Source organism: Rhinoraja longicauda, chromosome 12, assembly GCF_053455715.1.
Source record: "Rhinoraja longicauda isolate Sanriku21f chromosome 12, sRhiLon1.1, whole genome shotgun sequence".
NCBI lineage: Eukaryota > Metazoa > Chordata > Chondrichthyes > Rajiformes > Arhynchobatidae > Rhinoraja > Rhinoraja longicauda.
The window spans coordinates 3,735,395-3,748,917 of NC_135964.1; the positions used below are offsets into that span (position 1 = coordinate 3,735,395).

The following is a 13,523-nucleotide window of genomic DNA, read 5'->3' on the forward strand; positions in this document are numbered from 1 at the left end:
CTCTTGTCCTTCAACCAGAACAACGATGAGATGCCCCTAGTCCTCAACTTCTATGCCCCACCTTCAATGGATTATTCACCACAGTTGTGCCACTTTCACTGAGATTCCACCACCAGGTACATCTACCCTCCCATTTCATTCCCTCCTCAACTCCTTGGTCCAGTCTTCCATCTCCAGCACCATTCAAGGCAACGGTGGGAAATACTGCACACACATTTTTACCTCTTCACATTATGCGAATTCACAACCCTATGAATGAAGCATTAATTCATTTGCATTTTTTCTACTCAAGTGCATTGCATTTGTTATTCACAAAGTGTTTTCCTCCACAATGCCGCAACTGAACACAGATTGAATGATCACTTTGCAGAACATCTCTTCAGTTCGCAAGAGTGACCTTGACCCACTTAATTTTCCCATCCCACTCTTATGCTGACGTCTCTCAACAAACTCCTACATTGCTGCAAAAATATATTTTGTCAGCTCAGGAAATTGCACATCATCTATATGGGCATGTTGTCGTCCTTGGGACTCTCAAATGAATTCAACAATCTCAAGAGCCATCCTTTTTTATTCCCTTCAGCCACAAATTTGTCTATGCATTTCTGTTTCACTTTGTTTATTTTTTTCTCTTCTGTTTCTCACTCCTGTTTTTTTTTATAGTAGCTGTTGCCTGAACATTAGAATATAGGATATTACAGCTCAGGAACAGACCCTTCAGCCAACCATGTCTGTGATGAACATGATGCCATGTTAAACTAATTCCTTCTGCCTGCATATGATCCATATCCCTGCATTCCCTTCATATCCACATGACTGTCTAAAAACTGCTTAAAGGCCACTATTACATCTGTTTCCACCACAACCCATGGCAGTGTGTTTCAGGTACTCACCACTCTCCACATAGCGAAAACTTGTCCCGTACATCTATCCTGCTCTCATCTTAAAGCTATGCTCTCCAGACTTTGGTGTTTCCACTCAAGGACACAGATTTTGACACTTTATCCTTTCTACGCCTCTCATAATTTTCTAAACTTCTTTCAGGTCTCTCCTCAATCTCTGATGTTACAGCGAAAACAATCCAAGTTTGTCCAACCTCTCCTTGTAGCTAATATCCTCAAATCCAGGCAGCATTTTGGTAAACCTCTTCTAGCCCCTCTCCAAAGCCTCCACATTCTTCTTGTAACAGGGTGACCACAATGTGTAAGAAAATAACTGCAGATGCTGGTACAAATCAAAGGTATTTATTCACAAAGGGCTGGAGTAACTCAGCAGGTCAGGCAGCATCTCAGGAGAGAAGGAATCATTCCTTCTCTCCTGAGATGCTGCCTGACCTGCTGAGTTACTCCAGCACTTTGTGAATAAATACCTAGGGAGACCACAATGCCCCAAATGCACCTAACCAATGTTTTATAAAGCTGCAAGATGATTTTGCATCTCTTATACTCAATGCCCCGACCGATGAAGGCAAGCATACCATATGCCTTTGTTACTACTATATTCACTTGTGTTGCCACTTTGGATTTTCTATGGGTTTGGACTCTGTCCATCTTTCATTCATATTTCCTCTGTACTCTTTACACGTTTCCCCCACCCTGTAACTTAAACACACTTCTTTTCTCAGCTCTCCGGTTTGGATGAAGAATCTTTGACCTGCAATTTCAAAAGTTTTTTTTCCCCATGGATGCCACTTGATCTGCCGGGTGCTTTCAACACCTTCTTGTTTTGTCCGTACTTTTTGTTCCAGATGTGTGAGTGCCAGTCTGATATCACCCAGCTCTAGTGCTAACTTAAATCATCTGCAATTGAAATGTTCATTTTTGTTTTATTATATTTCCATTTGGCAGTTTTAACAGATCCTGCAGATGCAGATGTGTCCACCAGTGGGAGAGTCTAGGACTCGAGGTCATAGCCTCAGAATTAAAGGACGTTCTTTTAGGAAGGAGATGAGGAGGAATCTCTTCAGTCAGAGGGTGATGAATCTGCGGAATTCTTTGCCACAGGCGACTCTGGAGGCCAAGTCAGTGGATATTTTTAAGGCATAGATAGATTTGTGATTCGTACAGGTATCAGAGGTTATGGGGAGAAGGCAGGAGAATGGGGTTAGGAGGGAGAGATAGATCAGCCATGATTGAATGGCATAGACTTGATGGGCCGAATGGCCTAATTCTACTATCACATGACCTTATAACCTTATGTCTTGTGTTCTACTGTCCATGGCGTGGAATCATCACCACATGTGACCTGACTCTCATGGTCTCATATCATCATATCATATATATACAGCCGGAAACAAGCCTTTTCGGCCCACCTAGTCCGTGCCGCCCAGCGATCCCCGTACATTAACACTATCCTACACCCACTCGGGACAATTTTTACATTTACCCAGCCAATTGACCTACATACCTGTACGTCTTTGGAGTGTGGGAGGAAACCGAAGATCTCGGAGAAAACCCACGCAGGTCACGGGGAGAACGTACAAACTCCTTACAGTGCAGCACCCGTAGTCAGGATCGAACCTGAGTCTCCGGCGCTGCATTCGCTGTAAAGCAGCAACTCTACCGCTGCGCTACCGTGCGTCTCTTAATTTGTCATAACTGAACTACATTGTTGCCGGGTTAAGCTCTGCCTTGATTTTAATCTTCTCAAGCTTTTATTAAAATTGCTCTATTATCTTGGCCCTCTCTCTCTCTCTCTCTCTCTCTCTCTCTAATTTTATCCAACATTGTAACTCTCCAAGATCTCTGCTTCTCCAATTCCCGCTTATTAAACAATCTTATTGGCAGTTCTACCTACATTTTCAAAGCACAAGAATTCCCTCCCTAAATCTCTCAGTCTTTCCATTTCACAGCTGTTTAAATCCCTTCTTAACTCTTAACACTTTAATCTGCCATTCCATCATCTTAAATGTCTCAAAATCAAACTTGTGTGATATTTTACTTTGTTAAAGACAATATCGAGGTGCGAGTTCCATGTCATTTTCTTCAGCTAGCTTAACAGCTTATTTTTCAAAGTGGTAAATGCTATCAGTCTACCTGAATCAAGCAAGCTGGTTGCTCTTTCACCTATAATGTGCGACAATGAGATACCAGAAAATGATGATATCTAAAAAAATCTTGGTTTGCTGGTTTATGAGTCACATAAATTGAACATGTAGGCAGAACAAGCAATTAGGAATGCAGTTGGTATGCTGGCATTTATTACATGGTAATTGGAATAAAGGCAACAGATTGGTTTTGTGTAAGGTTTACTGGTTTTGTGCAAGGTTTTGGTAAGACTACACTTTGAGTATTCCATGCAGTTCCAAGTCACTATAAGTAAGAGAGGAAGGATATCCTTGCATTGAGGTCAGTGCAGTGTTGATTCACTGGGATAATAATGTTGTCGTATGAGGAGAGACCGAGAAAGATTATTCGACACTTGATGGTTTAGAAGAAGGAAAGATGATCTAATTGAGATATTGTGAGAAGGATGGACACAGTCAAGAGTCAGAAGATAGACACAAAATTCTGGAGTAATTCTGTAGATCAAGCAGCATCTCTGCAGAAAAGGAATCGGTGATGTTTCGGGTCAGAACTCTCCTTCAGACTGAGAGAGAGAGAGAAGACCGGAACAAAACATGGCCGGAAACAGATGACCTCAGGAAAGGTGGAGCCCATGATGGCCCATTGTCGGGTGGGGGAGATGTGCTAACGAGCAATATATAAGAATGCAAACAGTGGATAGTAGGGCGACTGGGGTGGGGGACGGGGACTGACTGGGGGGGGGGGGGGGTGGGAGTGGGGAGGGAAGGAATGGAATGGAGGAGTTCCTTCAAATTAGAGAAATCAACGTTCATACTGCTGGGTTGTAAGCTGCCAAAGCGAAATATGAGGTGCTGTTCCCCCAATTTGCATATTAGCATTACAGTTTCAGGCTCCTATACCACCTTCCAGATTGCAGGAGTGAAATGAGAGCGTGGCCAGGGCGGTGTGGGTCTCTGATGATGCTGAGGATTGAGGCAGCGACTCCTGTAGATCCCTTCAAAGATGGGGAGGTGAATACCCCGTGATGGACTGGGTAGTGTTCAATGCTTTTTGCAATCTTGGTTCCTGAGTGTTTGAGCTGCCAAAGCAGGCTATCTTCTGCTTCTTCTTCTTGCGTTTGAGGCAGCAGAAGTTATGTAACGCCCTCCAGGCACTGTAGACAAAAGTGGCAATCCCGTGGGTGTTGCTCTCAGTGTAGGCGGCCAGGGTATAGCCAGGGATCTTCAGATGGGAGCTGTCACTTTTGTGAGTCTCTTGGAGCAGGATTGCAGTGACTTTGTGGGTTTGTAGCAGATGTTCAATGATGGTGGTCTTCGCCTTGGTGAGGCTTTCTGCATTCAGCTGCAACAGGGTGATGCCATCCGGTTCCACATCCCTAGGTGCCCGCCCTAAGAAGGGTTGGCACCAAGCTGCAGCGACTGAGGTTGCATTTGGGCTGCAGGCTGTTGTTTTTTTTCGTTGTTATTTCTGCTTCTGCTTCTGCTGTCTCTGTTGTCGTTTGCCTGACCGAGGTCAGTTGACAGAGCTCACCACAAGGAGGTCGACAACATGAGCCCCAAAGTAGGCTATGAGGCAACCGGTCAATATGCTCTCTACTGTACATCAGTAGAAGTTCAAGAGAGTATTTGTCGACATACCAAATCACTTCAATCCTCTGAGGAAGTAGAGGCACTGATGGGCTAACTTTATGACTGCATCAATGTGCATGGCCCAGGACAGATTTCCAGAGATGTGCACACCCAGGGATCTGAAGTGGATGCCAAGAAGCTTTTTGGACCAGCTAGAAAGTCAAGGACCAGGGAACATCGGGTCAGGATAAAGGTTTGGTTATTTGGACAAAGATTTATTTACATTGAGAGGTGGTGGGCTTTGGTATTCTCTGCTCCAGAAGATTTCTGGTGCTCAGATGTTAAGTATATTGAATAGATTTGTGAACATTCAGGGACTGTGAGGAATAGAGAGTAAAGTGATTTTGAGGCTTGACCCTGAACTTCTTAAATGGCAGGGTCATGTAGCCTAGTCTTGTTTCTCAATATTATGTTCTTATGAAATGGAAACTGCTCCAATCTAAATGGAATTACCTTGTAAAAGCAGTGAAGAAGGACGTGTGAGCACTGTTTTTAATCACATCTTTTTCATGTAATGTGATTAATTTTCGAATGCTGTTGCTCTCGATGGTTTGAACATATTATAGCTCATGAGTAGGTCACACTTTTGGGAATTGTTCTTTTGGTAAGTGTCTAAGATCTGAAAAATTTACTGTTGAATATTACAAAGGATTTTGCTGATCTTGACATGTCAAACTCGCATGTAGAGTAATTATTTTTGCTGCTACCACCCAATTGCATTGAACCATACCTTGAGTTTGAAATCCTTTCTCTCCTTGCAACAGCTCTTAAAAAAAATACTCTTGTTACTTGAAAATGGAAAAAAGTGAAATTTCCTAATTTTTCATAAGAAAACGCATTTTTATTTTTCAAATGTCGGTAAAATTTGCTTCAATAAAATGTATTAAACAAGCAAAATCTTTCAATGTTTTCTGATGCTCTTAAAGTAAAAAGGCAGTTCGAGACGATTCTCTCTACTGTGTTCCAATTGCAAGACCAAACCTTCACTAATTGTGATGCTGAAGTAAAATAGATCAGTGTGAAATTTATGTTTAGACATAGAAAATAGGTGCAGGAGGAAGTCATTCGGCCCTTCGAGTCATTCATTGTGATCATGGCTGATCATCCACAATCAGTAACCTGTACCTATCTTCTCTCCATACCCCTTGATTCTGCTAGCCCCAAGCGCTCTAACTCTTTTAAATTCATCCAGTGAATTGGCCTCCACTGCCTTCTGTGGCAGAGAATTCCACAAATTCACAACTCTATGGGTGAAAAAGTTTTTTCTCATCTCAGTTTTAAATGGCCTCCCCTTTATTCTTAGACTGTGGCCCCTGGTTCTGGACTCCCCCAACATTGGGAACATTTTTCCTGCATCTAGCTTGTCCAACTCTTTTATAATTTTATATGTTTCTACAAGATTCCCTCTCATCCTTCTACATTCCAGTGAATACAAGCCCAGTTCTTCCAATCTTTCCTCATATGACAGTCCCGCCATCCTGGGGATTAACCTCGTGAATCTGCGCTGCATTCCCTCAATAGCAAGGATGTCTTCCCTCAAATTAGGAGACCAAAACTGCACACAATACTCCAGAAGTGGTCTCACCAGGGCCCTGTACAACTGCAGAAGGACCTCTTTACTCCTATACTCAAATCCTCTCATTATGAAGGCCAACATGCCATTAGCTTTCTTCACTGTCTGCTGTACCTGCATGTTTACTATCAGTGACTGGTGTACAAGGACACCCAGGTCTCGTTGCACTTCCCTTTTTCCTAATCTGACACCATTGAGATAATAATCTGCTTCTTGTTCTTGCCGCCAAAGTGGATAACCTCACATTTATCTACATTATACTGCGTCTGCCATGCATCTGCCCACTCACTCAACCTGTCCAAGTCACCCTGCAACCTCTTAGCATCCTCTTCGCAGTTCACACTGCCACCCAGCTTTGTGTCATCTGCAAATTTGCTGGTGTTACTTTTGAATGCTTTCTGGATTCGCTCAGTTCCGTCGATACCTCATTCTAAAATGCTGATGGCACTGTTAAAGACAAAACGATCAATTTTTCAGTCTGTGCATTTAACAAAAAACACCTTTCAGATATCACAAACAAGATTCTGAGACCACGAACTGATTTATCTAAGTAATTGTCACGTGAGAATGAAATAACAGCGTATTTATTTGCCCACATTTTTATACCTGAAGTAACTAATCTCCTGTGGCACTGTTCATAAATAATAGTTTCAGTTCAACTTTTGGAATGCTAAGGTCGTTGCTAATATACTTTTGATCAAAAAGTGGTCCAACCAAGCACACCCCAAGATTAATTTGAAACTAGGTATTAAAATGGAGATTGACAGCTTGTAAATCCAAATGAAATTATGAGACAAAAACAAAAAATGCTGGAAATACTCAGTATCTATAGGAAGTGAGAAAACGATATTTGAGATAACTTTCAGATATGATAAGATGTGGCAGATGTACTAAAGTTTGGCCAAAGATGATTGATATCAAAGTGGAAGGTAAAGAACTTGAAGGAGGGGATTTCACAGTTTAGTGCCGTAACAGCTGAAGACATGGTTATTAATGATGGAGCAAAGCAAACCTGTGATGATGAAGGGGCCTGGATGGGACAGTTGCATTTATTTGGATAATTAAAATTACTGAATATATAAAGATAGTGGAGGAACCTGAAATACGAAAGCTTTAAAATCAAGGCATTGCTCAACAAGGAGCCTGTGAAGATTAGTAAGCACAGCATTGATGAGACTGGAGACAAGTTAGGACATGGCTCCCAGAACTTTGAATAACCTTGAGTTTCCTGGGCTCAGAATGAGGTAGGTTGGCAGGGAGTGATCCGGAAGAATTGTTGTAATGAAATCATATTCTTGACTGAGGAAATCTCCAGAAGATGAACTTACTCAGCAGCAGAGGCAGATGATGTTTCAAATGTATAAATAGGGGATATTAGAGGTGGCACCGCTTGGTACTTGAGCTGAAGCTCATCATGGGCTAAAAAAAGAATATCATTGATGGGACCTTGATGGTTGGCATGGACTCAGTGCGCAGAAGTGCAAGGTTCCATATTATATGACTTTATCTTTGCAGATAGATTGACTAGTTCAGATAATTACCAAAGAAAGTAATGGAATCCACTGCTCAGGAACATAGTGACTGAAGGCAGTATACTGATCTCGGGGGAATTTCTGTTCATTCAATATAGAGACTTGGTCAGGAAGTCTGACCTTGCAGAGACACCAAGGTCAAACAAAGGGGTCATGAAATAGTGCAAGGTGGTCATTGTGGGAATTGACGCTGTATTGTCTGAACAATAGTGGGTATTATATTCTTGAAGGACTGGAGTATGATATCAGCCACTTGTGCTCTTATCTTGTGCACTGTTATAGCTAAACATGATAATTGTTAAGTAAACAATATGTAAAGTCATTGAAAATGTAATTGCTTTGCTGAGTAATCTTGCAAATTGAAATGTGCCTTTCACCTTCAATCTGAAGTTTAGAAATACAGATTAGGTGCGCTGAACACTTCAAATATATCCTTGATGGTATCTGTGAGCACTAATGCGTGCAGTTCTAATCACCCCTTTATTGGAAGGATGTGGAGGCTTTGGAAAGGGTGCAGAGGAGGTTTACCAGAATGATGCCTGGATTAGAGGGCATTTGCTACAGGGAGAGAGGTTGAACAAACTTGAATTCTTGAATCTAGAATGCCAGAGGTTGCGGGGAGAACTATACTAAATTATGGGAGGCAGAGATAAGGTATAGAGTCAGAACCCTTTTCCCCAGGATGGAAAAACATAATACTAGAGGGTATAGCTTTAAGATGAAAGGGGCAAAGTTTAAAACAGATTTGCGGGACGTTTCTTTACACAGAGGGTGGAGAGTGCCTTGAAGGTGCTGCCAGAGGTGGTGGTTAAGGCAGGTACAATAGTGGCATTTAAGAGACTTTTGAATAGGCATATGGATATGCGGGGAATAGAGCGATATGGATTATGTGCACGCAATTGGGAGTTGGTCTTGGTATAATGTTCAGCAAAGACATTGTGGATAGAATGGCCTGTTCTTATGCTGTACTGAAGAAGGATATCGAGTCGAAATGTCACCCATTCCTTCTTTCCAGAGATGCTGCCTGACCCGCTGAGTTACTCCAGCATTTTGTGTCTACCTTCGATTTAAACCAGCATCTGCAGTTTTTTTTTCCTGTACTGTTCTACGTTCTTTGTTTATAAATTGTCATTGTATTCCGCAAGTTAAATCAGTTTACCAAAAAATGACACCAAAGTAATTTGCGAGGAACTTGTTAGTTTGTTAAAGTGGCCCATTGCTTTAAGATCGGAAAATGTAATTGCTGTGTTAATAAATTAAGTTTTACTTGGCTGAAGAAGGATCAAAGGATAAATTGAGTTCAAGTGCAGCGAACATATGATTTTTTATTGCGCAGCAGAACAGGACTGAGATACTGAATGGCCCCTTCATGTGCCCCACACTTCAAAGTAATGGGAGTAGAAAGGAAGAAAAGCTTGTACTGTATTTATAAAGTGCAGTTAAGTGAACTCGAGTATTTTCAGCTTCCTCTAGAATAAGTTGAAAACAGAAATATACTTACATGGAACAGATAATGAATGAAGCCATGACAATGTCATTGAGTATGACAGCACTTTGCATTTCATCTTCTCTCTTTTTTTCCAAGTCAAATATTTGGGAGGTTTTGCAGCCTTTTCATCAGGTACTGAAGAAATCACAACTGCATCATTTCTGTCATTTTATCCAGATTGTTTTGTGTCTGTCAGAAATGGTTGAAAGCATTTCATGTGCATTGAACTTTGAAATGTTCTGCTGTCATGCACATGGTAGATATACTGTGCATAACATTAGCCCACAAACTAAATTCAATAGACAATAGACAATAGACAATAGGTGCAGGAGGAGGCCATTCGGCCCTTCGAGCCAGCACTGCCATTCAATGTGATCATGGCTGATCATTCTCAATCAGTACCCCGTTCCTGCCTTCTCCCCATACCCCCTATCCTTAAGAGCTCTATCTAGCTCTCTCTTGAATGCATTCAGAGAATTGGCCTCCACTGCCTTCTGAGGCAGAGAATTCCACAGATTCACAACTCTCTGACTGAAAACGTTTTTCCTCATCTCAGTTCTAAATGGCCTACCCCTTATTCTTAAACTGTGGCCCCTTGTTCTGGACTCCCCCATGATTGGGAACATGTTTCCTGCCTCTAACGTGTCCAACCCCTTAATAATCTTATACGTTTCGATAAGATCTCCTCTCATCCTTCTAAATTCCAGTGTTTACAAGCCTAGTCGCTCCAGTCTTTCAACATATGATAGTCCCGCCATTCCGGGAATTAACCTAGTAAACCTATGCTGCACGCCCTCAATAGCAATTCAATAAATGAACAATCATCTATTTTAAATTTGTAGCATTAGTTGTTTAAGGATATTGGCTAAAATGTCAGGACTTCCTTGCTTTGCTTGAAACGGTCTTCATGGTTCTTTGACATCATTCTGATTCACGAGAGTAGTTAATAGAATTTGGTTTTAGATTTTGAATCATTGTCTAGAAGATGGAAATACCGATAAAGCTGCATCTTCTCAGGACTGGAACGAAGTAATAACACAAATTTGGTCGTTTTGAGCAGTATTTGCCTCTGATTCAGTAACAGCCATACATACAAAATCAAATGAAGAAAACACAACAGCTAAAGTGGTGTGATCTTAAAATTGTTTGATCTAACAAAGATTACTATTACAGTAATTCAACTACTGCTGATACCTGACTTCATAATTTTAATACTTATGGAAATGACAAATGAATTTGGCATTAAAATTGCACAAAATTGCAACCAAAGTGTACCTCCAAACAGCCTCCATATTGTCAGGCTTTAGTAGCATTGTGTTAATGTGAGGATGAGAGGGTAAACTTGCTCATGGAGTAAATTGTTGTATGAGAAGTCGTCTTCTTTGTCCTTTAGAAGCAACTTTCTCCAGACAGACTATTGTCTTATAATTTGAATTGTTGAAGAACAATTGTTCAAAAACTCAAGGGTCTGAACTCGGGAGAGGTGAAGTAAATATTTTACAAGTTTGTTAAAAATGTTGTGGGAACTGATTTCTTAAAACAAAACTATGTGAAATAATTCATTTGGATTTTAACTGAGAACAACCTAATTATCCTGCAGGTTTCTTTTAGATTTGCTTGTTATAAATTGTCATCTATCTATTCCTGATTCACTTCAAGTATGGTCATGTTACTAAAGAAATAATTCTTCAGTTTGGATAGGATTTAGGAAACTTTAGTCGGAGACTTTAAACGTAATGATTTGTCTCAGCAGGAATAGTTGTCACTATTATTTGATAATGTAATTACTGTAATTACTTCCTTTGCCTCCACCCTTTTAATGAGGAACCAGCAATTCCATAGTTGTTCTATGTTGATAATATGAGGCTTTAATCTTCCCTGTGGTAAATACCATTTTATTTTCACTCTTAATCTTTGTTACTGCAAGCTTCCCCGGCTTGCCTCCGTTCTAAATTTTTTTTTTCTTCCCTAAGCCCTTTATTTTTGCTTTGGCAATCTTTTCCACAACACATATCAATAACTGCTTGTGGCAATCAGACCTTCAGCATTTAGGGGATTGAAAAGCTTTGACTTTTAGCTAAATTCCATTGGAAACTTGCCAGTTTAGATTTTACGATTGAACCGTATACCTATGATTATCACTTAGATTCCTATGTTTTTCCTTTGCTTCCCTGCTACCCCTCCCCCTCAAAATCCCTCTACGTTAGGTCAGAAGAATCTGACAATGTTTTTCACTCATTCACATCACACACCAAAGGTAAGTTGCATTCATAGATCAAAATCAAAAGAGACAAGCAAGCATTTTTATTTACATTATTTAGCATTTCATTTTTAGTCCATGGAGGTTGTTAGAGGTTGTTAGGAAGGAAAGTAACTAAAATTGTGTTGCAAAAGAATAAATCTCTTCAGAAGAACTTGGAAGATCCTCAAAGAAGTGCAAATGTGTAAAGTGCATCCAGCAATGTTAATGTTCATTACACCAAGGTTCATGAATGCTTGATATTAGAAATATGGAGAAATACTTCTTGGCATGTCCTTGTTACACTGATAATGAGAAATTTAAAGTGGCTTAATTACTGAATTTCTTTCGAGAAAAGACCGGAGCACATTTGAAATTTCTCCCTGCTACTTTTATGGTAGAGCCAACCCATTTAAAGTTAAATGTTTAATGCTTCCATTGAAATAGCGAGGGATAAATCGCAACTAAATTTCAATGATTCATATATTTGTTTTCCACAATATAATTTAAAGAGTGTATAGGAAGGAAATGCAGATGCTGGTTTAAACCGAAGATAGACCCAAAAAGCTGGAGTAACTCAGCAGCTCAGACAGCATCTCTGGAGAAAAGGAATGGATGACGTTTTGGGTGGAGACCCTTCTTCAGACTGAAGAAAGGTCTCGACCCGAAATGCCACCCATTCCTTTTCTCCAGACAGGATGTCTGTTTCATATAATTTAAAGATACAGATAATAGATAGCTCAAATATATCCTCTCAATCAGGCCTCTGCAATTATTGACAGAAAAATAAGTAACTGTAATTATGGAACCTTCCAGTAAGCAGACCATAAAACGGGTTAAGACACATTTTTCAGTGAATTCTCTAGACTGTATATGACAGATGTTTGGGTTTGATAATTAGGCGAAACGAAAGAATGTGTACAGTCAAATACAAACTGGTGGTACTCAGCCGATCATGCAGCATCTATGGAGGGAAATGGACTGACGGTGTTTCAGATCGGGATGAGTCTGAAGAAGGGACCGAATGCAAGACATCCTTTTCCTCCCACGGATGCTACCGAGCTCCACCAGCATCTTGTTCTATACTCAGGTTTCCAGAATCTGCAGCCTCTAGTGCCTGAAAAAAAATTACAGAGTAGTTTCAATGCAAGTTACTTCTCTTTCCTACATGGATTCTTATTATATACAATCTATTTTTAAAGAATTCCTGTATGTAAGTATGATAACAAGTTTTAAATTTGAATTCACCATAGTGCTAATATTTAAGTCAAAGAATGAAAAGCATGTCAAAGCAAAAGCTGAAATGAATCCTGCAAACTGCAATCTGATTTTCATTTGGAAGCATGCGGATTTGGTGGGCCAAAGGGCTTGTTTCCACGCTGTATCTCTTGTGAGTTGTGAGGTTTTTTTTTAAACTCTTCTTTAAGATTTTCTCCTTTTACATAAATAATTAATTGTAGTGTAAAGATTGCATAAGGTATCTGCAAAGATTCTAAGTAAGTGGGTCTTTAATGAACAGTTTATAATAATGGCTAGTCTTTATTGCATTATAAGTTTGTTTATTTTAGAGTTGTTTAGTTTAGAGATACAGTGTGGAACAGGCTCTTCAGCCCACTGATTCAGTGCTGTCCAACAATCACCCTTACACTAGTTCTATCCTACACCCTAGGGACAATTTACAGAAGCCAATTAACCTACAAACCCGCACGTTTGGAATGTAGGAGGAAACCCACGCATCCCAAGGAGAACGTACAAAGTCCGTACAGACAGCGCCCGTAGTCAGGATCGAACCCGGGTGTCTGGAGCTACAAGACAGCAGCTCTACCACTGCACCACTGTGCCACCCTCTATTTTTTCCCCAGCTTTCAGATTTTGCAAACCTTTGATATGTGGACATGAGAGAGCTTTCAAGTAACAAATCAATTTTGCAATATTGTTAAATTCATCTTTCCAGCTGAGGGATGTTGGTGCAAGGTCTAATCCCTGAACATACCATATGCTCACAATTGTACAAAATGGTTTATGATAAAATAATC

General features: G+C 40.4%; 1 protein-coding gene across 3 annotated transcripts in view; it reads left to right on the forward strand.

Moving 5' to 3' along the window:
* tiam1a (TIAM Rac1 associated GEF 1a) overlaps window positions 1–13,523 on the forward strand; it is a 243,819-nt gene that overhangs the window by 192,759 nt on the left and 37,537 nt on the right. The window lies entirely within an intron of this gene.